Source organism: Ictidomys tridecemlineatus, chromosome 6 (assembly GCF_052094955.1).
Source record: "Ictidomys tridecemlineatus isolate mIctTri1 chromosome 6, mIctTri1.hap1, whole genome shotgun sequence".
Lineage (NCBI taxonomy): Eukaryota > Metazoa > Chordata > Mammalia > Rodentia > Sciuridae > Ictidomys > Ictidomys tridecemlineatus.
The window spans coordinates 132,762,651-132,789,872 of NC_135482.1; the positions used below are offsets into that span (position 1 = coordinate 132,762,651).

General features: G+C 36.1%; 1 pseudogene; it reads left to right on the plus strand.

Annotated features, from left to right (window-relative positions):
- The window catches only part of LOC101974089 (bifunctional 3'-phosphoadenosine 5'-phosphosulfate synthase 1 pseudogene), a 33,967-nt pseudogene extending 16,304 nt beyond the window's left edge, over positions 1-17,663 (plus strand).
- The last annotated feature ends 9,559 nt before the right edge of the window (positions 17,664-27,222 follow it).

Here is a 27,222-nt window from a genome sequence, read left to right on the forward strand (position 1 = left end):
AAAATAAAAACATAATAGAGCAATATGAAAATCAATTTCAAGTACGTGTGTTAAGGATCCTCAAGAACACATATGAAGGAACAAGACCATGGGAAAAAAGAAGAAAATATAAAACAACAACAAAATGAACAGTAAAAACAAAAATGATGAAGCAAAAATATGACAAATAATACAGTAATTGAAATTTAAAAAAAAATAAAATAAAAGCAGAAACTCTCCAGATTGTTTCCAGGAATAGAGATAATTAGTGAAGAAGGAGAAAATACTGAGACATTCTGCCAGAACATTGCTGAGGGATAAAGAGATTAAACATGGGAAAGAGTTAAACAGTTAATAGATTGAGAGGACTCACCACATAATAATTGGCACTCCAAAAAAAGAAAATATGGGGAATAGCTTGAAAACAATATCAAGAGGGAAGTAACTAAAGGTTTTGATTTTGAAGAAAGATATGCACCCTTAGCCCATGAATGGGTTAAATAAAAGTAAAGTTATGTTTAGATATACCAGGGTGGAGACGCAGGCTATCAAGAACAAAGAAAAAAAATCCCCCAAAGTAGTAGAGGCAGATTACATCTAAAGGCACACCAATCAGATGGTAATGAGGATACAGAACAGGAGAGAAGTTCAATGCAATGTTTTATTTTATTCAAGGAAAAACAGGAAATATATTATAAATTCTCAATTAGAGAAAATTATGGTGAAATACATGCATGTGAAAATAAAATAGAAATACAACATATGAATTCCAAAATTGTAGAAGGACTAGAGAAGAAAAATATTACCAATCTAACAGAAAACAAGAAAGAAGAAAGGAAAAAACCAAATGAATCAACATACAAGGACAAAGAAGGGAAAGAGAAAATGAAAAAAATGATTATGTAGATAGAATTCTAAATAAATGAGTAGGTACAATAAAAATTGATATATTAAATTTTATGATTAAGAAGCAGATTATAAAAATGAATACTTCTAAAATGAAATGCCTTAAAAAGTTAGAAAAAAAGAGAAAGAAAAGAGTGCCTACCACCTGGTAAGCATCAAGAAACAAAAGCCAAATAATCAATATTAATATCAGACAGAATCTAAGATATTTCTTTCTAACAGTGGAATAACCACTAGTTCCCTACATCCAATTACAGATAGTGACTTAATGGTGTTTTCTTCACCACCAAATTCACACATGTGGCTTTGGGATGAACATCTAATTTTAAAAGAGGTAAAATTAAACTTTTGATGTGTGTTTCAAGGGGACTTCTAAAACAGGAAGGATGACAGCAATATATAAAGTCCAGTGATTTTTTAAAATCGGATACAAAATGTCCTTCATTTAAGCATATATTAGATTTATTTTCTTGGTGTCATCAAGCTTTTATTTTCCCCAACCAATCTGCATGTTGTTGTACTGAGGTTTTGATTGATTGCTGTATAATCAGTGGGTTCTTCTTCTCTCCCTCTACCCATGTCCTGTGACAAGAGATCTTGTACTGACTTAAGAATGTGTTCCAACCCAGAGACATTAGGTTCAGTCTTGCGACTTGCAATGGAGTGTTTCTAGGTGTCACATGACCAAGGATAAAAAAAATTGGGGGACCCCTCTTTCTCTCTTTTGCATCCTGGCCATGAGTGTGTAAGTGGCTTTGCTCCACCATGGACCTTCTGCCATGATGCACTGCCAATGCTGCAGGACCAACGGCAACAGGACCAACCAGTCATGGACTGAAAACTCCAAAACTATGCATCAAAATAAATATTTTTTCTCTTTAAAAGTTGATTGTCTCAGGTATTTGTTATAGTAACAGCAGTCTAACACACTTTTCTTTTTCTATAATATTCAACTGGAAAAACCAGAAAAAAGAACAACATTAACCCAAAGGAAAAAATAATGAAAGAATAAGAGTAGAAACCAAAGAAATAGAAGAAAAATTGCATGTGATGTTAATGAAAATTAGAAGTTAGTTGCCTGATGAAATTAATAAAATAAACACATCTAGCTTCACTGATAGAAAAATTGCCATAGGGAATTGAAACAATTCAGTGAGCTTAAGAATTTATAAAAATGTTGTTTACCTATCTTAACTTACACACCCTCACTAACTTTTATACATGTATTTTCAATGACTATATTATATTCTGATTGTTCTAATTTTTTCCAGAATATACTTTTAAGATTGTATACAATGAACATTCTTCTAACTCTGATTGTCTCTTATTGGACAACTACCACCAACAACAAAAAAAAGCCTCTCAAAACTAACAAACTATCCCTTTATTTCCAGCAATCTTTACTTGAATTTTCAATCTAGACTTCAGTTAATGAATGCTGTATACCATTAGATGAAACTTTAATTAACTCTGTCTCTCACTCCTACTCCACCAATTGGCAATTTGGTTTTTTTGGATTCATGCATGAACTTCCATAAAAACAAACTCAGTATTTAAATTATACTGGCAATATATATAAAAACAATCTGAGAAGTTTCCTGATGACAGCCTAAAATATCTTTATGTTTTATTTAGATATTGTAGATTTAACATGGTTTTTATTTTTCAAAAAGACATCATTTTGCTTTCAAAAAAAATCAAATGGTATATTAAAAACTAAATAAAATCAAGTCCATGCCTTACTGACTTAACCTTGAATATTTGCAATTATCCCTTCATAGATTATTCATAACACTAAATATCCTTTCCATGTTGCCAGGATACAGCAATTGAAAAAGAATATTGAACCACTTTAAACAAATTTGGATGAGCAGTGTACTTAGAAAAGGATTCCCTGCTGTTCATGTATTAATAGATGTTCTTTTCCATTTGAAGTCAGTGAATATTATATTGCAGTATTGACATAATGGATATTGCATCTTGGTGCTATGAGACGGACAAATACACAAATACTTGTGCAGTGTATCTGGTGGGGGCAAGTGAATGAAGGAAACCGAGGCAGAATAAGAAGGAAAGAGAGTTTTAAGAGAAGTAGTATACACAGAGTGGTTTAAGAAGGTTTCCTGTGCAAGAGAGACTTTAAGCAAAGTGAGAAGCCTGGGATATCTGAGAAAGAGCACCCCTGATCACAAGGACAGCATTGGCAAAGGATCTGAGTGTGTAGCATGTTTGGGAAAAGCAAGGCAGTCCTTGTGACTAGGGCGAGCAGGTGAAAAGCCAGAAGATGAGATCCAGTAGCAAGTGGACTGGCAGGGGTTGTCCCTCATGGAAGGCCTGATACAGCACTGTGGAGAACATTGCCTCTTTCACTGAGTAGGTGGTAACCTACTGGTGATCCAGACACAATTATTTAGACCATGCTATATGGATTATCAGGAGGAAACCAGAACGTCGGATATTTGAGCACTCTTGGGTAACATATTTATTGAGTGCTTTGGATGTAAACAACTGTATTCATTGACTATGAAAACTAGGTAAAGTCTTTCTGCAACACTAACGTAAATTTTGTAACTATATACTTTTTGAACAAAACTTTGATTTAGGGAAATCAACCTCCTAAAATTTACCAATTTTTTTTTTCCTCCCAAAAGAAGCACATAGTGACATAAGGTGAAAGCTGACAAACAACAACAAATGAATATTATACTTAGGAAAAGAAAAATATGAGCGTGTTTTATCAATTTGAATAACACAGCTGGTCATAGTGATAGGCACTGATTACACAGGCCTAATAAAAACAGAAAAGAAGCACTGTGAAAATTTAACTGTATTGCTTATAAATTTAAAAGTTTCATAAGGACATAATTGAAATAAGAATCCTTAAATTTTTTTCATATACTGGCTTAACCTAGTCACATCAAAATTTGGTCATAGTGATAGGCACTGATTACACAGGCCTAATAAAAACAGAAAAGAAGCACTGTGAAAATTTAACTGTATTGCTTATAAATTTAAAAGTTTCATAAGGACATAATTGAAATAAGAATCCTTAAATTTTTTTCATATACTGGCTTAACCTAGTCACATCAAAATTTTGGGTGTATCATAACTGGGATTTTTAAATCCTTTATTTGGACAAAGGCTAAATAATATTCAGTTCGAACATGGCATAAGCTCTGGTGTTTAAGTTATTTAATGCAGAGATTTTAGGAGTTTACTGATCGCACATACACAAGATAGTGTGATCCTTATCTTCATAACTAGAAAAATCATCCCTTATGAATATTCTTGCATGGAAAGACAATACAGAAGATGTTTGCCTCCATGGCCTGCCTGAGGAGTGACCCAGCCAGGACTGCAGCTGGAGCTCAATCGGCCTTCCGTTGTGGAGGCCACCTGTATGAATGGTGGGCTGTTGATGCGAGAGCTAGCTCCTGGCACTGGCAGTTCCCTTTGTCTTCCAAATCTCCGGAAAAGAGGAGGAAGCAGTGACCTGGCAGAGTGGACTCAAACCTAACGCCACCCCTTCACTTCCTCTGCACCTGCACGGCACCCTGCATGGTGTCAAGTGAGGCAATGGGGAACCAGGATTTGCTGAAAAGAGAATTACACCTTGCAGCCAATCCTAACGAACATAGGCTACTCCGAGGATTGAGAAATATCAATATAGAGATCCTTATTTAACCAGGCCAGCAGGAAACTGGGGAAATGAGTGTTCTGGCCAGTTATGGTGAATGCCTGTTCCCCACTGACCTGTGCTAATTATGTTGTGAGACTTCTGTTTTCTACCCAGTGGTATATTTTTGACCTATGGCTTAACCAAAATAAAGATACTAGCTATTTATTAACACACATAGACATTATAGTAGAACAAAATGAGATCTGTGATGTTGTCAGTGATATTACCACAAAGAAATGTCTTTATTGAATAGGAAGTCAACTACAAACACCATCTACACATAAACATCTGCCTTAGTACACAGTTTACAAAACAAAAATCTATTCATAGTCCACAGATAAACAAGATTTCTTCCTAAAGCATTTTGTCAACATTTCTTGGAACTCAGAGTCTGACACCACTGAAATTCTCTACGTGGTCAACCTCTCTTCAGAATGTTCCTTTCACCTTCTTTTCTGGGGGAAACCTGGTTGTCTCCCAAGATCCTCCTCCCTGGAAGCCCACTCAGGCGGAGCTTTGTTCCTTCCTATCATCCTCTTGCCTTTGGATCCAGTGGTGAGAATTACCTCTTCCTGGTCATTGCCATTTCCAAATGCTTGCCCTTCCTTACTACTTAAAAACTTTATTTTTTTTTATATGGCCTGAAGATGAGTGCTCTATCTGATGTGCGTGTAGCAAAAATTTGCTCCAAAAATAGGCTTTTTCTTCACCTCATTGATTGTCTCTTTTGCAGAGAAGAAACTTTTTAGTTTGAATCCATCCCACTTATTGATTCTTGATTTTATTTCTTGCACTTTAGGAGTCTTGTTAAGACAGTTGGAGCCTAATCCAACATGGTGAATATTTGGGCCTGCTTTTTCTTCTATTAGGTGCAGGGTCTCTGTTCTAATTCCTAAGTCCTTGATCCACTTTGAGTTTTGTGCAGGGTGAGAGATAGAGGTTTAGTTTTATTTTGCTGTGTATTGATTTCCAGTTTTCCCAGCACCATTTGTAAAGAGGTTATATTTTTATTGTAATTGCTTATTTTTATGTGGTGCTGAAGATCAAACCCAGTACCTCACATGGGCTAGACAAGTGCTCAACCACTGAGTTACAGCCCCAGCCCTGAAGAGGCTATCTTTTCTCCAATGTATGTTTTTGGTGCCTTTGTCTAGTATGAGATAACCGTATTTATGTGGGTTTGTCTCTATGTCTTCTATTCTGTACCATTGGTCTACAAGTCTATTTCAGTGCCAATACCATGCTGTTTGTGTTACTATAACTTGTACTATAGTTTAAGGTCTGATATTGTGATGCTTCCTGCTTCACTCTTCTTGCTAAGGATTGCTTTGGCTATTCTGAGTCTCTTAGTTTTCCAAATGAATTTCAGGATTGCCTTTTCTATTTCTGTAAGGAATGATGTTGGTATTTTAATTGGAATTGATTAAATCTATAGAGATTTTGTTAGAATAGCCATTTTGATAATATTTATTCTGCCTTTCCAATAGCATGGGAGGTCTTCCCATTTTCTAAGGTCTTCTTCAATTTATTTCTTTAGTGTTCTGTAGTATTCATTGTAAAAGTCTCAGAAAATTTAACACCAAAATAACTAACAATTCAATCAATAAATGGGCTAAGGAGCTGAACAGACACTTCTCAGAAGAAGAAACACAATCGATCAACAACTATGTGAAAAAAGGTTCATTATCTCTAGCAATTAGAGAAATACAAATCAAAAATACTGAGATTTCACCTCACTTCAGAATCAGAATGGCAGTTATCAAGAATATAAGCAACAATAAGTGTTTGGCAAGGATGTGAGGGAAAAGGTACACTCATACATTGCTGGTGGGACTGCAAATTTGTGCAACCACTATGGAAAGCAGTATGGAGATTCCTTAGAAAACTTGGAATGGACCCACCATTTGACCCAGCAATCCTACTCCTCAGTCTATACCCTAAAGACTTAAAAACAGCATACTACATGAATGCAGCTACTTCAATGTTTATAGCAGAACAATTTACAATTGCTAAACTATGGACAAAACCTAGAGGCCCTTCAATAGATGAATGGAGAAAAAATCTGTGGTACACATACACAATGGAATATTACTCAGCATTAAAAGAGAATAAAATTATGGCATTTGAGGTAAATGGATGAAGTTGGAGAATATCATGCTAAGTGAAGTAAGCCAATTTCAAAAAAAACAAAAGCCAAAAATTCTCTCTTGTAAGTGGATGCTGACTCATAATCAGATGTGGGGGCATGGGGAGAATGGAAGGACTTTGATTAGGAAAAGAGGAGGGAGTGATAGGAAGGGACCCAAGGTAGGAAAGATGGTGGAATGAGATGAAACATCATTACCTAGGTACATGTATGGGTACACATGTGGTGTGACTCTACACCATGCACAATCAGAGAAATGAAAAGTTGTGCTCCATTTATGTACAATGAATCAAAATATATTCTGCTATCACGTATAACTTATTAGAAGAAATTAAAATTTTTCAAAAGCTTCATTTTTAAGCTCTTGATACACTAATATTGTTTCTCATATATCCACAAGCCTCTGAGATCTTCCTGACATTTATTAAAAGTTTATTTTAGCAGATCACTGTCACTCTGTCCTAAATGATTGTGTTCATTCTTAGTGATTTCAATATCAATATGAATGGTTTTTCAAACACCTAAGTGCTCAGTTCTTTGTCTTCTCTCCTCCAAAGTTCTATCCTAAAGCTTGACATTCCAATAACTGAACATCTTCCATGGTCTCAGGAGTGACTGTTGAACTCCTTGACTAATACTGTCCATCTTCCCACCTCACTATCTCTGCCACCAAGTTTTAATTATTCTTTGACTACAATGAGATGCTCTACAAGATCAATGACATTTATTTCCCTTAAATCTTAATTTTCATGTTTTCAACTTACATTTCTTGATCTCTAATTATAACTTCCCATTATACACCCCCACTCACTTGCACCTCTCACTCTAGGACATACTTTTCTTGAAAAACTTCAAACTTAGTTCAATCCAATTCTTTGCCTCCTCCATATATAATTATGTTTTAAATACATTGGGAAAGAGAACTTGACAATATTGGTATTAACTTATATTCATTCTTGTATGTTATTTGTTTCCAGTATTTTAATTCTTACTCTTCAATTTAGACATTTTAGTATTATTATTTGTTTTTGTTGTTTTTTTTCCTACCAGGGATTGAACCCAGAGGTGCTTACAACTAAGCCACATTCCCAGCCCCTTTGTATATTTTATTTGGATACAGGGTCTTGCCAAGTTGCTTAGGGCCTCACTAAGTTGGTGAGGCTGGCTTTGAACTCTCCATCCTCCTGCCTTAGCCTCCTGAGCCACTGAGATTACAGGAATGTGCCACTGTACCTGGCTTATTGTTCTTGATATTGTTTTATAAAACAGAGAATTACTTATGATTGCCTATGATGACTTATGATTATCCTCATGTTAACCAATTTTTCTATATCCATAGAATCTTAATATATGTACTCTTATAGTCTGGCTTCCCCCACCTGCCATAACTACTTTTAAGGTAATCCCTGTGGCAGCATATATCAATAGTTTATTTCTTTTTATTTCTGAGTAGTATTCCATTCCAACAGTTTGTTCTTCCATTCACAAAGTGGGATGGGTTATTTCCAATTTTTAACTATTGCATGCAAAGCTGTCATGAAAATTAACCTGCAAGTTTTATATGGACATAAGCTTTCAAAGGGTAGATGACGTTATGATTTGGATATGAGAAGTCACCCCAAATCTCCCGTGTTAATGTGGGAATATTCAAATGTGAAATGATTGGATCATGGGAGCTGTCATCCAGTCCGTTCATCCTAGTTTGGACTGCCTGGATGGCAAGTGTAGGCAGATGGGGCATGGCTGGTGGAGGTGGGTCGATGGGAGCACATTCTGGATGGATGCACCTTCCCTGTAGTCCCTTTCCCCAAGGTGCTTCCAGACCACCCTCTCCTGAGCTACTTTCCTCTGCCACACTCTTCCATGGATGCTTTGCCTCACCTTGGACCTAGAGCAATAAGGCCAACCAGGAACTGAAACCTTGAGCCCCAAATAAACTTTTCTCCTCTAATTCATCCTTGTCAGGTACTTCTGCACAGTGAGGAAAAGCAGACTAACACAGATAATATGATCTGTATATGCTTATCATTTTAAGAGACTCAAAATGTTTTCCATATGGTTATATTCTCTTTTCTATACATCCTTGCATATACTTTTGATATGATTAGTTTTTAAAACAAAATTGGCCTTTTTAATAGGCATGTAGTAGTATGTTACTGTGGTTTAAGTTACATTTACCTGAGAACTAATGGTGGGCATCGTCATACATGCTTATCTGTCATTTGTACATATTCTTTGGTGAAATGTGCCTTCAAATGTTTTGTCAAATTTTTAAATGGATGATTTTTTAAATAAATTTTCAAAGTTCTTGATATATTTTGGTTACAAATTTATTGTAAGGTATGATTTGCAAAAGTTTTTTTTCAGGTGATAGCTTATTTTTTCATTTTCTTCATGGTACCTTCAATGATTAGACATTTTCAGTATTAATTAAGTTCAATTTATTTTTTTTTATAGAGTGTGCTTTAGGTGTTTTAATTAAGAATTTTTTTTATTAAGCCAGGGTCATAAAGGCTTTTTCTTATGTGTTCTTCTAATAGTTTTATAATTACATTTACATTTAATCTGAGACCCATTTTAAGTATTGTTTATGGTGTGAGATATGGAACAAAGCCAGTTTCTTTTCCTTTCCTTTTTTTTTTTTTTTTTTTGCATATAGATATCCAGTTGGTGTAATAACACTTGTTGAAAAAAAAATTCTTTTTCCATTGAATCACCTATGCCAAAATCAATTGTCCATATACATGTGGCTTTATTTCTGGACTCTATGTTAGTTTCCATTGGTCAGCTATATCTTAATGCAACATTGTATTGATTTATTTAGCTTTATAAGGAGTCTAAAAATCAGATAGTCTTAGTACTCCAACTTTGTTCTTTTTCAAAGTCACTCAAGCTACTATAAATCTTTTGCATTTCCATAGTAAATTTAGAATCACTTTGTCCATTTCTTCAAAAGAGTGTGTAAGAAATTTTATTTGGATTCTGTTCAATCTAGAGATCAATTTGCATCTCATCGAGTTATAATTAAGAACACAATATAGCTCTACATTTATTTATTAGGTCTCTAAATTCTCTCAGCAATGTTTTATAGTTTTCGATGTATATTTTTTCCATATTCCACTTTATCTTCTTCTTTAAGAATTCTAGTTATATACTAGAATATACTAGGTCACTTCAAGTTGACCAGAGGCTCCTAAGACTGTTTATTTATTTTTTTTAATTATCTTCTTTCTGGGTCCTATTATTAATAGTTTTTATTGCTCTGTGTTTAAGTTTATGGGTATTTTCCTCTGCAACATCCAATCACCTGTTAATAGCATCCAATGTACATATATTTAATTTAGCAAATTGAAATTCATCACTAGAAGCTGATTTAGACCTTTTTTGTTTGTTTTGTACCTCTTAACTTTTTGAACATATGGAATACAGCCATAATATTTGATTTTAAATTATTGTCTTCTCATTCTAATCTCTATGTCCAATCTGAGTTAGCTTCAATTGATGACTTTATCTTCTTATTTGGATTGGACTTTTTTTTATTTCTTTGTATGCCTGGTAATATTTTGTTGGATTTGAGGCACTTTTTATCTAACCTTGTTGTGTTAGGGTTTCTTACTACTATAAATATTTGTTAGTTTTATTTCAGCTGTAGTTAGATTACTAGAAAATAGCCCAGTACTTTGTTTTTGCCTTAAGGATTTGTTGAGCAGGACTGGAGCAGCACTTGGTCTAAAGCTATTTACTCTACTCTAAGGCAAGAGACCCTTCTCTTTACCAAAGGCCTTGGGAATCTTGAAAGTTTCCAGTCTCTTTAGTATGAACAGACTCCATTCTCAGGCCTCCATGAGCTTCAGGCACTATTACTCCTAATATTTCTGAGTGTATTACTCCTAATATTTCTGAGCTCCAGGCTCTACTGATTTTCCACAAAGCACAGGGTGACCTAGAGTACTCAACAGTGACCTCCTGCAGATCTCCAGAATTTTCTCACTGGGCAGCTCTTTCCTTTCAGGTTCTCTGTCCTGTGATCTCTCTTCACCTGTTTTCCCCACAACTATCTGCTCTGTGTCCTTAACTCAGGAAGTCTGCTAAGTTCTGTCTGGGTTTCCCTCCCCTCATCAAGGCTTATAAACTCTCTCAAGACAGTGATCTCAGGAAATCACAGAACTCACCATACTTGTTTCTCATCTCACAGGTTTTATTGTCCCTTGATACCTGATATCTAGAGTCTTAAAAACCATTGCTGTGTGTGTGTGTGTGTGTGTGTGTGTGTGTGTGTGTGTGTGTGTTTTAAAGTGTTTCAGGAGAGAGGTAAATGTAGTCCCTGTTTCTTCATCTTGGCTGCCACTAGAAATCCTGTTCCTATTTAGTTTTTAATTTCAATTATTTTTTTTTCTAGAATATTTATTTGGTTGATTTTCAAATATTTCTGGGGTTTTCTTTATTGTTTTCATTTTTCTTATTTTTTGCTCACTTTAAAATGGTGGGCTCTTCAAATATTTCAAATGCTCCAATTTTATAGTTAATATTCAATATACTAATTATTTAACATTTCTAACCTGTGATTTTCTTTTTAATGACTCTAATTGAGCCTCCTCTTTAATTGATTTTTTATGTATTTTATAAACTTTAAAAATCGATATTTATTTTTTATCAAAGTTAGACTTACAGAAAAGTTGAGCATCTCCCTCCACTCCTGAACGTTTTCCTTATTAACGTTGAACATTAATGTGACACATTTGTTACACTCCATAAACCAATGTTGACACATCATTATTATTATTAACTAAAGTCCATAATTGACTAGGTTCACTCTGTGTTAGCCAGTTATGTGGATTTTGATAAATGTGTTATATCATATTCCAACATTACATTATCTCTTTTAGTCACTTTTTTGCTGCTGTGACCAAAAGTCCTGACAATAACAATTTTAGAGGAGGAAAATTTTATTTGGGGGCTCATAGTTTCAGAGGTCTCAGTCCATAGACAGCCAGCCCCATTGCTCAGGGATGGAGGTGATGCTGTACATCAATGTGGAAGAATGTGGTGGAGGGAAGTGGATCAAGACACAAAGATCAGGAAGCAGAGAGAGACTTTATACATCAGATACAACGTATATACCCCAATGGCATGGCCCCAATGACTGACGTCTTCCAGCTGCACCCACCTGCCTTTAGTTACCCCTCAGTTAATCCCTATGAGGAGATTAATTCACTGATTGGGTTAAGACTCTCATAACCCAATCATTTCACCTCTGAACAATCTTGCATTGTCTCACACATGAGCTTCTGGGGAACACCTAATATCTAAATCACAATGGTATCTTATAGTTCCATTGCTCTAAAACTCCCCTGTGTTCCACCCTTGTTCTTCCCTTCCTATGCCAGCTTCTTTTTTTAAAAAAAGATTTTTTTTAAGAGAGAGGGAGAGAGAGAGAGAGAGAATTTTTTCTTTTTTTTTTTAAAGAGAGTGAGAGAGGACAGAGAGAGAGTTTTTAACATTTATTTTTTAGTTCTCGGCAGACACAACATCTTTGTTGGTTTGTGGTGCTGAGGATCGAACCCGGGCCACACGCATGCCAGGCTAGCGCACTACCGCTTGAGCCACATCCCCAGCCCCTATGCCAACTTCTGACAACCATGTCTTTATTTTTTCCTTTTCCAAAACCTCATTTATTTTGAATCATAGATTCAGATTGGTTTCTCCATTTAATAATATGCATGTAAGATTCTCTCATATCATTTCATAGTTATGGATTATTTCTTTTTATCAATAATATTTCATCATACATAGATTTTTTAATCCATTCACCTTTCTTTGAATGAATAGTTTGTTATTGTTTTAACTTGCAAGTTCCTAAAGATAGATAATATTAAGCATCTTTTCATAGCTTCTTTGTTAGCTTCTTTGTTGAGGTGTGTATTTAGATGCTTTTTTTCAATTTTAAATTTAATTGTTTGTTTTCTTATTGTTTAGTTTTAACAGTTCTTTGTATATTTTGGATGCAAGTCCTAATCTTCTATTATACCTTGATGTTTTATCCATGGGGATACTGTGAGGTTTAGGTTGAACATGTCTCTATGGATAAGAATTGCATTTGTTTCTGCTATACTCCGTGGGGCACAATAGATGCCTCCAGTACACTGGTTCCAATGTCATGTCTACTTTAGCTCACTTCCTGAGGCCACTAGGCTATTAGAAGCCAAATCTCTGAGTAAACTAAATGTGCAGATTTTAACCAGAGCAATTGCAGCCTCATGTTCAGCTTGACTTGCCACTTCTGTTGCAGCAAACCTGTGAGTATGTTTGTCTCTGAGGATTTCTCCTACTTCACCAGGAGCTCAGCTATGAAATTCAAAGTGTAGTTTTGTTACATTTGTTTTTCATTTCCAGATTTTTTTGTTGAGTGTTTTTTTAATGTTTAATGTCTCACTATTTTGCTAAAATGATAAGGTCATAGAGGATTTTAACAGCACACTTTCAATTTATTTTCACAAATCCAACATCTTATCCAAATGTCTGTGGGTCATCTCTAAGTAGGAATTAATTTGGATTTTATTCAAAGACTATAATGTGTTTCTTGCTAATATCTGTTAGGAGTTGGATCTAAGTCTGATTTCTTTATGTACCTCCACCATCTTTACACAGAGTAGACATTCAATGAAGGTCAGTTGAATAAAAATATGTCTAATATTGAATGATGAAATATATGAATAATGTATCTGACCCTTGATATTGCTAAACCTAAAAAAAAAACCTTAAAAAACAAGGCTCCCTTTTAAGAGTTTGGATTTTCACTAGTAATTAAAAATACAGTCTGCAAATACAGCTGAGCCTTTCTATTTGGGGAAGAGCAGTGAGGCCCAGGAACAATGTTATATATTAATTCTCTGGGAAGGTTTGGTATACAACTACCATACAGGTGTTTCCTGTTGAAACTCCAAGTTCCCATGCAAGAACTTGGAGGACAGCTGAGAACAAAACTTAGCCTACTTAATTACATTTGCCCAGTGTGCTGCATAAAAAGTCATTAACCAAAAATAACATGTCTAAGTACTGTTGGAGTTGAGATACAAACCAGTAGCAGTCAGGAAATTCAAAATTAAATCTGATCTCCACCCTTCACTTGCCTCATTGTGCCCAGGCAGCACCAAGGTCAGAAATTAATTGGAGAGACTGCAAAACACACAGCCTGCAATATTTCAGCTTAGTGAGGTCAAGAGCAAAACTTAGTTAAAACCTTATTAGAGCAGTTTACAGAAGTACATTACTGTGAATATGAAATTAGACTTGCCTTGATGGATGTGTCACCTACCCAAGGTAATTTGTTGGGAATAATTTGAAAATGTGAGTGAACATAATTAAACTTCAGTTTGATAGTAGTCTGATCATTATTCTGGGTGCACTTGTCTCTATAGATTTGACACGGAAAATGCCTAGGATATAGGAGACACATTTCAGTCACTTAGTTTTGAGTTAATATTTGGTGTCTTTGTAATAAAGCTAAAATTAATTTTTTATGCTTTTTTTTCCTTCTGTGTGAACATAAGTATAAGATAAAACCTCAAGGGTTGCATTACTGTAAAAATTACTGGCATACTATCTACACCCCTTATTGCAGCAAAACCCTGGTCAGTCTTCCCTAGTATAAAAGAAACACCCTCAGCTGGGATTATAAATGCCTACCTGATTACTGAAATACATACAGGAAATTATTCTTTGGATTTTAGACTATCCTTTAGGTGCATTTGTACTTTCTTTAAAAAGTCTCTGCAATTTCCAGTCAAACTTGTTAATTTTTTAAAATTTAACTTGAGACACAACAGTTTAGTGTTGATTAAACTATCTTCTTTAAGTACAGAGAATAATATATCTTTTTCTCAAGAGATGTTAAGGAAAGAAATAAAGGGAAAAAAGCTGTAGCAATCAGCTAGTACCAGGAATTTTATTTATTTCATACGATCTTTAATCATGTATTGTATATTAATTGGAGAATATGATTTAATTTATACTAAGAATATCAATCATACTTTAAAATATGGGAACGAAAAATAAGTACATCATTAACTCAGAGAAGCTATTTCCTGAATTATAGCTTATTTCTCTCTTCATCATTAATTAAATAGTTCTTTAAAAGTCAGACTCAGTAAGAACATGCGTTTTGTTTCAAGATTAAAAAAATAATAATTCTAACCTTGATTTGGGATTTAAGCTATTTGCTTTACATTACCTGTATGGCTTAGACATCCAGGGTTGCTATTTATTGTTTACTCAAGTGATCCGGAAGAAGGGTTCATTATGAGATTGTACTGTGTTGCTAAGCACATGGGTTCAGTATTCAGATATCTTTCTTTCAACAGCTTTTCAGTTCTCTTTCCCATTAAATTTTTGCCTACTGCTTTTTATGTTTCTAAACAGCAGACAAACACATAATGATAAACACTCTATGGACATGACTAGTTCTCCCACCCCCAGGGAGTTACATAAGAACAATTCTGTATTCACCATGGTCGGGCACAAAGGAAGAGCAAAAGCCCACCCTAACGTGACCTGCTGCACAAAATACCTTTTGTTATCAACTAAAGTGCTCTTCTGAATCCTCAAACCACCCATTGACAGATTTTCTTTTTCCCACATACATAATTTATAAGTCATCTAATTAATTTTTCATAAGTTAAACAATTGTTAATATTAGTTCCTGGTCTTCATGAATGGCAAAAATTAATTTTCCTTCAAATCCACTTGCAATGCATTCCTCCCTCTCTCCAGTGCTCTAGAGAGACTTGAATATTTGCAATCTTAACTTTAGGCTCAGTCTTAGAATTAAAAGTCTCTAATCAGACAGAAGCTTATACAATAGGAGCAAGTCTTAGCAAATCGCTCAAGGGGGAAGTCCTACACCACATGATATATCACTGACCTTTCTCCTCTGTCCTTGTTGCACAGAGATCTGAACCCCTCCTCTGTCTCCATTTATAGAGTATTTGACAATGACTGATGGTTTTGTGTTTTTCATTGCTGTCATTGCTTTAAAATGCAGTTGGCGTTATGTAGAATCTTGGGGAGCACAGTGAGGCAAAAAGGAGCAGGAAAAAAAATTGACACAAAACATTTCATCAGTCAGATAAGAGATCTGCCAGCACAAGTTTTTGAATAACTTTTAAACTCCTGGTACTTAACAAGAATGAGGCACAATCATACACTGTAACAAACAGATCTATTAAAATGCAAACATAGGCTGCTGTTCTGGTTCCTGAGTTGGAGTGGGATATTAACAGGCTGTCTGAAGCAGGGAAGACCACGGTGAGCCTGGCTTTGGAGGAGTACTTGGTTTGCCATGGCATTCCATGCTACACTTGGGATGGTGACAACATTCGTCAAGGTCTTAAAAATCTTGGTTTTACTCTCAAAGCCAGAGAAGAGAATGTTCAGCTCAATACAGAAGTTGCTAAGCTGTTTGCAGATGCCGGCTTAGTGTGCATCACAAGTTTTATATCACTGTATACACAGGGATTAAAACAATGCAAGGCTAATCCATGAGGGTGCAATTTTACCCTTTTTTGAAGTATTTGTTGATGCTCTCCTGCATGTCTATGAACAGAGGGATGTCAAAGGTCTCTACAAAAAAAAAAAAAGCACAGGTAGGAGAAATTAAAGGTTTTACTGGGATCAATTTTGAATATGAAAAACCAGAAGCCCCTGAATTGGTGTTGAAAACAGACTCCTGTGATGTAAACAACTGTGTCCACCAAGTTGTGGAACTTCTACAGGAACAGGATATTGTTCCTGTGGATGCCTCTTGTGGAGTAAAAGAACTATATGTACCAGAAAATAAACTTCATCTGGCAAAAACGGATGCAGAAATATTACCTGCATTGAAAACTAATAAAGTGGATATGCAGTGGGTGCAGGTTCTGGCTGAAGGTTTCACAACCCCACTGAACGGCTTCATGAGAGAGTACTTACAGTGCCTTCACTTTGTCTGTCTTCTGGGTGGGGGTGTCATTAACTTGTCAGTGCCTATAGTTCTGACAGCTACTCAAGAATAGGAGGAGAGGCTGGACAGCTGGACAGCATTTGCTCTGATGTGTGAGAACCATGGTGTGGCAATTCTTCCCAATCCAGAGTGTTTTGAACACAGGAAACAGGAGTGCTGTGCCAGAAGTGGGGAGCAACACCCAAAAGCCACCCCTCCATTAAGATTTTTATGGAGCCAGGAGATTGGCTGATTGGGGGAGATCTTCAAAACCTGGACTGAATTTATTGGAATGATGGTCTTGGTCAATATTGTCTTACTCCTACTGAGCTGAAGCAGAAGTTTAGGGATATGAATCCTGATGCTGTCTTTGCATTTTTACCAGTGTAGTCACCCAGTTCACAATGGGCATGCTCTGTCAATGCAAGACACTCATAAGCAACTTCTAGAGAGGGACTACTGGCACCCCATCCTCCTCCTTCACCCCTTTGGTGGCTAGACAAAGGACAACGATGTTCCTTTGATGTGGTGCATAAAGCAGTATGCTGCGGTGCTGGAGGAAGGAGTCCTGAATCCTGAAAGCACAGTGGGAGCCATCTTCCCACCTCCCAGATGTATGCTGGGCTGACTGAGGTGCAGTGGCATTGCAGAGCACAGATGGTTGCAGGAGCAAAGATGCACATTGTTGGAGGAGACCCCGCTGGCATGCCTCATGCGGAAACAGGGAAGGATCTTTATGGTCCAACCCAGGGCACCAAAGTGCTGACAATGGCCCCTGGCCTAACCTCCTTGCAGTTTGCAACAAGAAGCAGCACGTGGACTACTATCACTCTGAATGCCATGAAGACTTTGAATTTATTTCAGGAACTCAAATGCGGAAATTTGCCCAAGAAGGCCAGAAGCCTCCTGAAGGGTTCATGGCACCCAAGGCCTAGACCGTGCTGATGGAATACTACAAATCCCTGGAGAAAACCTAAGCATTAACCTAGTCATCACTCCACCTTTGATGCATTGCCAACTCCCAGAGTGGACCACATAGTCACTCTTGGCATTTCTCTGTGGTTGTATCTGTCTGGATGTGCTTCCTAAAATCAGTTTTCCTCAACTTGCATCAGTGTTGTTCGCCTTATGAGTTCTGTTTTGAACTGGTGTAACACACTGCTGGCTTAAATGTATTTTTCCACTTGTAACAGTTAGATTCCTATAATATGATTCTATGATTTGAAAATCATGTCTTTTTATATGTATGCTCTGTCTCATGATTTTTTTCAAGCTGTTGTATTAGTTGTAACCAGTATATACATTGAATCTCACTTTTCATCCCTTTAAAAAAAAAATCACTGAACAGTAAATATGGCTTGACTTTGTTTTGGAAATTTTTCAAGACATGTGTAGCAATTAGAATTTTTTTCTACACTGAAAATGTAAACTGCCTCCTCTCTTCCTTCCAATCAGCTATTGATATTTCAGCTGTTATAAACTATTCTTATGATCATTGTCAAATCAGAACAGACTTCTTTATTCAATAGTTAATTTGAGCTGGGGTTGTGGTTCAATGGTAGAGTACTTACCTAGAATATGTGAGGCACTGGGTTCAATCCTCAGCACCACATATAAATAAATAAATAAATAAATAAATAAATAAATAAAGGTATTGTGTTCATCTACAACTAAAAAATATATTTTAAAATATATTTTTTGGCTTTTTAAAAAATGATAAATTGGATATAATTTTGATTAGACTACCTGTTTGTAGCATGGGTTTGAAGTACTAGTGACATCTTGATGCTTCTAGAAAAGAATTTTGATTACATGTATAAAACTTTCTGATTATAAAGATCATTATAGTCAAATTTTCAGAATTATTAGCAGTTTATGCCACACACACACACACACACACACACACACACACACACACACACACACCTTAGTTTAACACTATGAATTTACTTGACACTTCCCAATAGCCCCACATAGGTACCTCTGGTCAGCCTGTCATCTTCCACAGGGTACTCTGGGGATGCAGACTCTAGGCTTCACTGTCCACTTAAAGCATATGAATCCTCTACTTATGGTTAGCAGATGAAGAAAAAGAAAACAGAGGTACATTGTGTGCAGATGAGAACAAGTCACATGGACACAGTTGGATATAAGGAGGGCTAAGAAATGTAATCTTTGACTAGAGAGCTGCCTCTTTGTGACAAGTTTAGAAAAGGCACAAAAATTTGGCAGATAGTTGCTATGTCTGCTGGAAGGAGAGGGAGAACATGAACATATGCATTCCCTTAAATGGGGCTTGATTCTACCAGTTAAAAGTCTATGTCACTTCTTGATGGTGAAATGATAGTGCTTCATCCAGACAGAGAGTTTGAAAGTATTTCAAGTAGTCCCCTCACTCAGTGTGTTAGACTAATACCAAATCCTCAGAGACAAGAGTTAGTCAATGTGCACCACCAAGTTTGCTCATTTTGAATCCATCCTTCAACAAAAGCTTCTCTAACTCCCATATGCACATATTTCTTATCAAAATTATATTGTTAATAAGAAAGTTCATTGCTCTGTGTTGGCACTTTAAAAAAATAATTTCGAAGTAGACATATTCACTGATTTAAAATAAGTGCACACAAGAACATTACCACAACTCAGGTGTACCATGCTCCATTAAACACTAAATAAGACCCTAACAGGTCTATCTGCTCAGCTGATACTTATATTTGTACATTAAGAACACAACACTGAGCTATTATATCTGTATAATATTGCACTTGTTTGTGCAAAGTTTGGATTTTTTTAAAATGAACTTAAGCAAATGTTAGACATTTTTCATCATACAACATTCCAGCTGAAGTCATCAATGATTCTGTATTGATACAGACATTGAATTTAAGGGCTGCATGTCTGTCAGTCATGTAGCTTCCAGGTATGTGTTGCTTCATACAGGAGAAGTGAGGAAGAAGGAAGTGGGGCTGTTGCTACATAAAAGAAAAGTTCTGGCTGAACTTCAAGACAGGTCCCAGTTCTACCTCTTCTCTGTACATAGATGAATGATTGAACCATTCAAGGCCTCACCCTGTAAGCAAGGTCCATGAATAATTCTCCTTGTATGCTTTCTAACATATGCTTATATCACTATGCTTATATCACTACCCATTCATTGCCTCTTGGTTTTATAGGTATGAAGTCCAGGTAGTATGTTCAGATTCTCTGCTTAGAGACTCACAAGATCAAAACCAAGGGCATTCTGTTATCTGAAGACTCAGAAGAACACACTCCCACACCGATTCATAGTACTGGTCAGCTTCAGTTCCCTATGCTTGTAGGACTGACTTCTTCACTTCTTCACCCTGTGGTCCCCTCCTTCTTCAAGCCAGAAACACTGCATCAAATGTTTCTCATTCTTAAAATATCTCTGACTTCCTCTTCAGCCGCCAGGAGAAAACTCTCCGCTTTTCAAGAGCTTGAATGATGAGCTCCCTATCCTAAGGAAGCTCCACAGATCCACTACTTTACTTACATTTGCAAAGTGCCCTTTGTCACACAACATAATTCTAGGAGTAACACAGGGTGACAAAGGTCATGGGAGCCATGTTAGAATTCTACATATGAAAGTAAAATGGGTTTTTAATTCCTTCCACTATAGAACTTTCTGGAGATTAGCACCTTGCCGAAAATAAGCAATTCCTCCTGATGTCCAAGTCATCAAAGTGCCTGTTTGGCCTTCTGAGTATTAGCTTTCCTTGTCCCCAAGTAAACAAAATGTTTTCCTTCTGTGGTGTATATGGGGCATCCTTCTCTCCAGTTTATACTGGTAGATATGGAAAAGTCTTCTGAGCCAGGTTGACCTTTCTGTTCAATATGGTTCTAGTTAGGGTTGAATTACTCGCGGCATCTTTCTTCTGTCATGTCTTTATGCTACAATGTTACTACCTCAGAGCTGGCCAATCACTGACTAAACCCTCCAAATCTGTTAGCCAAAATAAATCTTTCCTCCCCTAAATTGTTGTCAAGTAATCTAGTCACAGTGATGAAAAGCTGACCAATCTAAGAAACATTAACTTTTTTTTTTTTGAGAGAGAGAGAGAGAGAATTTTTTTAATATTTATTTTTTAGTTTTCAGTGGACACAACATCTTTGTATGTTGAGGATTGAACCTGGGCCACATGCATGCCAGCAGAGCTTGCTACCACTTGAGCCACATCCCCAGCTAAGAAACATTAACTTGTTTAAAATGTTCACTTTTGCCAATTCCATTGTTGCCACCTCCTCAGTGCCACCTTCGTCTCTTACCTGGACGGCAGGTGAGAGAGCCTTCTGCTGGGGTCCCTTTATTCCTTCCCTCCCACCCTCCTCCTAGCAGTCAGAGTGATCATCTGAAACTGAAACCCCGGCCGGCCTTCTTCACCTTGTTGATTTTAATCACTTTCCCAAGGACTCTCATTCAACCAGAACAAAATCTAAACCCCTGACCTACGAGGTCCCTCATAATTGAGTCCTAATGATTTCTCCAAATGCATCCTGTGCTGCTGTCCCTGATACTTAACCACTCTGAGGTTCTTCTGTCCCTCAAACCTGCCATGCTGTCCCCACCTTAGAACTTTTGTCCCAGTGATCCCCTCTTCTTGAGAGACTCGGATTTCCTCAGCCTCCTGGGAGAGCAGCTTCTTCGTGTTATTCTGATTTCAGGAAGGCTTTTCTTGGTACCACCAAACAAAAGGAGCCATTATGTCATAGGCTATCACACACCTGGGTGTGTTTTTTGTTTGTTTGGGGGTTTTTTTGTTTTGTTTTGTTTGCTATCATTTTATCCTTGGTATTTATGTAGCTAGCTTGTTAATCTGTTGCTGTTTTCATCCACCAAAATGTAAACTTTATTCGAAAAGATCCATTGTCTTACGTCTCCAATATTATATCTCCTATGCCTAGAACTGCCACTCAACAAATACTATTTGCATAAATCAACAAGTTGATCTACATGGAAACTAACCTTCTGTTCCAGGAATACATTTGTAGGAGACTTATTTCACTGAGTGTGTGACTAGGAAGATGTAACACAAGAGTTTTATCTTTCATGTGGCAGGCATGGGACTTCGAGGATTTACCTCTGCAAGTCTACTCCTCTGTAGAATGAAGATCCTACCAGATTGTGAACCCTAAATGGAATTCCATCCCTTGCCTATTAAACAGTCCAAGCAATTGGTCTCTCAATTAGTTCACACATTCATTCCAATCCATTCTTCAGAAGATGGCCAAAGGGATCTTCAGAAAGATTGGGTGATGTTATATCAGTGTTTGAAAACCCTCAACAGCTTCCTGTTGCTCCTCAAGATACCCTGCCAGGCCCTGTGCCATCTGACTTCTTTCCATATCTCCATCCCCTTTTGTGTGATTCTTTCTAAAACCTCCCTGACTCTCAGGTCCTTCAAGAGCTGTTCGCTGTCCAGAGTACCATTTTCTCCTCTTCTCTCAGTTCTTTCCAGTTCACCCTTCTTGTTACAGAACTTTTCAGACCAAGTTGGTGAACCTATGTGTCTAGCATCCCTTTTTTTATTGGTTCGTTTTAGTTATATATTACATTAGGACACATTTTTGCATAATTATAAAAACATGGAATATAATTGCTTTAATTTAGCCTCCAGTATTTCTCCATTCTCGCCTTTTCTCCCTCCATCTGTTCTCTTCCCTCTGCTCTACTGATCTGTTATTTATTTAGAGTATTTTTTAAATTAGTGCCTTGTGGATATACACGATGATGAGATTCACCATGGTATACGCATATATGTACACAGGAACGTTAGATCAGATTCACTCCACTGTTCATCCCTTATCCTGTCCCTCCTCCCTCTACCTTAATCTCCCTCATCTTGTACACCAATTTTTCTTCTATTTAAATGAAATTCCCACCTCCTTACCTGCTTTCTCTCTCTCTCTCTCTCTTTTTTTCTCTTTTTATTTTGTACTAGCTATCAGAGAAAACATTCGAACTTTGACGTTTTGTGTCTGGCTTATTTCATTAGCATGATAGTCTCCACTTCCATCCATTTACTGGCAAATATCATAATTTCATTATTCTTTATGCCTGAGTAACTCTCCTTTATGTATATGTACGACATATTCTTTATCCATTCATCTGATGAGGACACCTAGGTTGGTTCCAAGGCTTGGCTGTTGTGAATTGTGCTGCTGTCAACATGATGTGGCTGCATCACTGTAGGGTGCTGATTTTAAATCTTTGGGATATATACCAAGGTGTGGGATAGTTGAGTCATATGGTGGTTCCATTCCTAGTTCTTGATGAATCTCCATGCTGCTTTCCAGTATGTTATTACAGAGAGATAATTTTTATTTCCTGCCATTTTATTATTCATGTGTGGTTCACATTTGGACCTCCTTTGATTGACTATTCTTTCTAGTGTAATTCATCTCTGTGCTGGTTTTCAATTCTTCTTCATGAAATATTTTATTGAGTATGTTTTGTAGTGCAGGTTTTGTGATTATTAATTCTTCTAGTTTCTGTTTATCATGGAAGGTATTTATTTCATCTTCAATTCTGAAGGGTAATTTTGCTAGGTATAGTAAACTTTGTTGGCACTAATTTTCTTTCAGAGCTTGGTATGTTAATCTTAAGCTTTTCTGGCTTTTCAGATATGGGTTGAGAAATCCGTTGAAATCTAAATGTTGGTTTACATCTAAATGGGACTAGCTACTTTTCTCTTGCAGCTTTTAAAATTCTACTCTTATTCTGTATATTAGACATTTTCATTTTAATGTGTCTTGAAGAGCATCTATTGAGATTCTGATATGTGGAGTTCTATATGCCTCTTATGTTTGAACTTCTCTCTCATTCCTTAGATGTGGAACATTTTCTAATATTTCATTGAAAAGGCTGTGCATACTTTTAGTTTGTATTTTGGAGCCTTTGTGTACCCAATGATTCTTAATGATTTTTGCACCCCTTTCTATTAATAGCACTTGCCACATTTTAAATTATATGTACATTTATTTCAGTTGTACCAATATATCATTAACATCTTCAAAGCTAAGACCATGTTTGTTTTAATTCACTCTTGTGTCCTAGTAATTATCACAGTAACTGGCACATTTGAAACTCAATATATATTTATAGATTAAAAAAATGAATGGAATATGTGTAATAAGAATTGTAATGCATCCCACTGTAGAGTGTTTAAAAAAATAAAATCAATTAAAAAAAGGAATGAATGGAGAAATTAATGAATGAAACCCTATAACATGACGTGGCACATAGCAAACCTTCATTAAAGGTACGTTTTTAAAATGATGGAAATGGTGTAGCATTAACATACAGGATCAGGTGAAGGTGGGCATGCAACCAGAACTCTGAAATATTCCTGTCTCAAATTCCCTTGTTGCAGGCGAAGCACTGGATTATGGGCTTCCGACACACTCCAGGTGCTAACCTTTCTAGTTTGACGGTTTGAGTCTCATTTCCTCTTTCTCAACTCTGCCATGGCAACATAGCTCAGACTGCCTATGCTTCTTACTGTCCACTTCCTGTTTGCTTGCTCAGTATTAAGCTACATCCTGGTTTCAGTGTCTTTCCCTCAGCCTCGTACCCTGTCAAGGACTTCTCTCTGATTACCACCTGGCTTTCTAGAGTTTAAAATCCTGGCCTAAATTCTGAGTGCACTCCAGCTCTCTGACATGAATGAAATAACAAAACAGAGTAGTAGAAATGAAGCACAACATTCTCCTTATGGAGAATACAGCAGTTAGAAACACTTCTTGGTGTCTGTCTTCTTGGATAGATCATGATATTGCACCAGCATATTTAATAAAATCATTAAATTTTAGTCACAATACCTATTAAGTGAACTATTACTAAATTTCTTAGGTCATTATTCCCTACTATATTTGCCATTAAGCTTCTTTTATTCCCTTCTACTTTATATTGGCCCTTACTAAATGTCATCCTTTTTAGATTAACAAGCTTTCTCAGGACCATCTGGTTTCCAGAATATTGGCACTCTTGCTTAAGTTAGTAACATCTACAAATTTGAAGAGCAGCTTCTCAATTATACTTTCTCCTAGTGTCATTCATTTAAATTACCAGGAAAAAAAAAAAAACAAATTACCGATGGTTACATCAGCAGTCTCCCCCAAAGTTTGTAGAAGATCAATTATGTTAAATATTTCAAATATTTGAAAATGGGAATGAAAAATCTTCCCATAACAGCAAATCTTTCTCTAGAAATATATCTGAATTGATATCTTATCAGAGATTTAAATCTAGACTAGTCAAAAAGAAGAAAAATTATATAAGAAATATTCCTGGTTTTAGGATTTGGTTAACTGACATACAATGAGCTTTTTTACTTAATGTTTTATGATTCTTTCTTTATAGTATATATAAGGATTTTCTGTCTGTGAATATAATTCATTTGTTTGTATCCAAATTATTCTCATATCTTACAGACATCAATTTCCATCCTAATGAAAAATATTAATGTTTTTCAAGTAGCATTTTTATATTTTAATTTTATAAAGAAAATTGATATAATATTTTTATGTTGGCATATATATATATATATATATATATATATATATATTCCTCTTTATGGAAAACAAAAGAAATAGCTCCATTCACTTCAGAATGATTTTCATGTTTTTGATAAGAAAATAAGAAGTCAAACTGCATGCTGGGAACTTGTGTCATGAAACAGTCCACGTTTTCATCCAAATTCATATGAAGCGATGCACAGACAGCTGCAGCCTCGCCCCACAGCTGAGAAGAACCTTCCACAGACTCCCAGAGAGGCCATGGCCTGTCGTCCATGGTGTAATGGCTGATCTCTGACCCTGCCTGACAGTCAGCACTCTTGTCATGGGGCTGTGCAACAAGTCAAATTGGACTATAATTACTCTGCAGACAACAGGCTGTAATTGCATATTCAAGTCCTAGAGTCTGGTAGGAGGAAGATGATTGTTGCTGCAAGGGAATAAGGAAAAGTCAAAAAGTCAAAAGACAAACCGCTTTTTGATACTTTTCTCCAATGCTTGCTTGTACTGTGTGCTCCCCAAAGAGGAGAAAGAATTGGGTCACACTGGAGAGCACCCACTCATTCAGAATACCATAAAGACATCACTCTCATGGATATTCATAGACTTGATATACCAAAGGCTATCTGACGTATAAATGGAAAGAAAACAACTATGGTTCCCAACATTCGCTTTCAGATTTTTGTTGTTGTTGTTGTTGTTTGGATTCATTTCAGACAGAAATTGGAAAAAGATAAAGTAAAAAAGAAGGAAATCAGAAGATACTAGGTGATATATGACATGGCCATGTTTTTCAAAATGTTTTCCAAAGTTACCTGTTTTCTCTATTTATATAAAGTCTAGGAATTTTTCATTAGGGTAGGGCACTGTTATTCTGGGCAACTATTTCTAAAGCCCTATTTTTAAATATGCAAAATATTTTGCACCAGAAACTGAATAGGCTGAACAGCTTAGAAAGACACATAGAAGTTGGTCTGTTCTTGCTGCTTTTGAGATTGTCTACAAAATTATATAGCACCATTCACCCTATCCAAAGTTGTAGATTACCATAAAATTAATGGTTTTCTCAAGGATGAGATAACTTGTTTTTTTTTTTTTAACCAAATGTTTGACATTTGCTTGTTCTTCATCTGCTTAAATATCTGTAGGGCTAAACATTCATTTCATAATGAGGTGGCCATGGCACCTGACATCTTGAAACAGCTATGGCTATTAAAAGCATCTTTCCCATTTTAAAACAAAATGCTTTACTTTATAATAATCATTCATACACACCAATTTTATACTTTGTATACTAATCTTTGAAAGTATTCAACTTGAAAATATTTTTAGTGATTAAAACCATTTATAAAGTTACTTCCACACTACCCACCAAACATTCTTTTTCTTTTCTATCACATGATTTCAACACTTTTAGCAATCTCAAGTGGACATCTGCTGCTATGATTGCTTTAAGGTAACTAGAACTTAAAACAGTATTCAAGTGCTCTGATCTATGCACAGGCAGGCACCATGCCCTTTGTTGTTCTGTGGTTTTGTGAATGAACCTGTGATCACAGACGTTCCCTAAGCGCCAATTTCAAAAGGTTATATATCTTGGAGTTTACTGTGAGCTAAAGCCTCCAAGTTTTTTTCAATATTTGTGACATATGTATTGTTTCTATCACATGTTTTTTACTTTGTTTTCTTGGCTCCATAGGCTAGTTCTTACATTTATTGTCCTTAAATTTTATCTTGTTCATTTCAAGTTAATAATACCATTTTATGTTATTCTACAGCATGGTTCTGGTATTTAAAGCTAAGTGCCCAATAAAATATTCTTAATAGAATAAGCAAAACTATCAGTAATATAAATGATCCATAGTTTCATACCAATAGGTTAAGTAAAAATTATATATGTCATTAAAGCATGCCCTCCATATTTCAATCTAGAAAGAAGGTCATCTGAACTAAAGCAAAGTCAAGGGCAATATTAGTCAATCTTCTGTTTCCATTATATTA